The sequence below is a fragment of the Glossina fuscipes genome, unplaced genomic scaffold (genome assembly GCF_014805625.2).
Source record: "Glossina fuscipes isolate IAEA_lab_2018 unplaced genomic scaffold, Yale_Gfus_2 112, whole genome shotgun sequence".
NCBI classification, from domain to species: domain Eukaryota; kingdom Metazoa; phylum Arthropoda; class Insecta; order Diptera; family Glossinidae; genus Glossina; species Glossina fuscipes.
Window position 1 is genome coordinate 2,399,395 of NW_023998455.1, and position 2,259 is coordinate 2,401,653.

Genomic DNA, 2,259 nt, shown 5'->3' on the forward strand with positions numbered 1-2,259 from the left:
AAAAGTTAGTTTATGAGGCCTTCCAACAGTTGGTAGACAGTGCGCATCTTAAAAAAATATCATTAAATATAATATAAATTTTTAAAATAATTGTCTTATCTAGAAATATGTATTTAAAGAAAGACAAAAAGCTTTATTAACTAAATCATACAAAAAAGAAAAAGAAATACTTTTTTTAAATAATTAATTTAAACATAATAATTGAATAGAAAAAAGAATACTTTTTGTTTGGAATTGGAAACAAATTTAAAATTTGAAATTAAATATGAAATATCTTAACATTCAATTCGAGGAGAATTCGATTTTAATTTTATTTATTTTAATACAAACGGTAGTGTTCCCATCATGTCTTCTCTACGAGGTTAGAGAAATCATATATTTTGAGGGGAAAATTCATCATCATGATCTTTTCAATAAAATTATCTGAGTGGGGAGAATCAGCGTGGAAAGTCCATCAGATGATTGGAAAGTCAAAGAGAAATAGTCGATCAACCTCTTCAACCACAAACAGTGAAAGCTTGAGCGAGCAGTGCAACCGGGCTATAAATGCTCGGAAACTGCTGTTGTTGGCATCTTGACAATGAGTGGATTTCCGTTTTCATACGATACTATCGACTGATTAAGATGCTACCCATGTAAGCGACGTTCATTTTTAGCAAGACCTAACTTCGCCTACCGGACAAATCGTGGCATAGGGCCACCTCTTGTTGGAAAAACCTATAGATTTTACTTCTTGAAGATGGAAAAATCAATTTTAATAATGTCAATTAAAATTAGGGCGGTCATAAGACAAAGCTTTTATATACTTGCTTGGGTTCATCGTAAATTGTTTGTCATCCCACGTATCCTTATTCCAATAGCATAACCTCCGCATCGCATCGCTTAGTAGATACGAAGCTCGATTATCAATCCCCAGCATACCCAGATTCAACCTCCTTTGCGATAAATCCTACTTCAGTTGCGATTGCAAGGCCAATTTGTAGTGAATATGGGATGGAATTAAGTCCACAAATTCAGCACAATTTTTAGTTTTGTTTAGAAGTAAAAACCACAAACTAAGCCCATAAACTCAGTAAAACATTTTTATTTGTTTACCACGGAGCTAAATGCTAACACTACTTACTTATCTTCTGCAACATAGCCAAGTAGTTAAGAAGCACGACTGTCAATTCGGCTTGCTTGGGCTCAATTCTCAGTTTATGCTTTAATTATGATTGGTCAACGGTCGTAGCTCTGGTGAAGGCATAACTCATACCACATCCTATCCCCCTCTTCCCATTTCTCCTAATCATCACCATTTATATGGTATATATAGGTCATATTTAAAAACAAAAAAATTGCTATAGCGGCGCTACCCTCTGCTCACTTGGCTTCTCAAATACCGATGTCTATATACATATATGTATATACACATATATATTGTTTTTATATGATCAATGATTTGGTGCATGTCTCCTATTCGTGCAACGTGGCGACGGCCAGAAAGATGTGATGAAATAGAAAAAGACAGGAAGGTAGTGAACGCAACATAGTGGGTGCGATAAGTGACCGGGCTTTCAAAGTAAACTTTGCCGCACTTGTGATATATCGTCATGAAAGTTGCAATTTATTAAAAAACTCCTTTTTAGGGAAAATCTAGTAAAACTATAGAAACAGAGAAGAAACCGACGAATGAATTGATTGAGTTCATTGCTTCAACTTTAAAATAGTTCCACGCATCAGTAAAAATTAGGGCATCAATTATTTGCGATCAAGCGAAAACTCAGGAGGATAAGTCTGACTCAGCAAAGAAAATCATTTTTTGTAAAGAGAGTGCCCGGATCGGTCAAACATATCTTTGCATGGGCAGATTTATTATGATGCGTTGCAAATTATTAAAGAAAAAAATGTTTGTCACGTAAGTGTGTCTCTTTGTTGTCAGATTTACGAATAGTTACAGGGAGAAATCATATTTGATCATGAGAGGGTACTGGCCTACACATGAGTGTATCTTTTTATGGCTAAGTGCAAGGAATTACATTACAAGTTATTGAAGAAAGAGACAGTGCCTAACTCGCCGGTATGTCTCCCTATAGAAGAGTTTACGCATTCACTTTATGAATCACATCAGTCAGAACTGATTTGATTAGAGCTCGTAATTTACAAAAAAATCTTACATTTTGGAGAGCGCTCATAAAAAAATAGTATTTTCAGTAGACGTGGATAAGCATTTTTAAGTTCTTAAGAAAAAGCCTTTCAGCAACGTGATAAACGAATAGG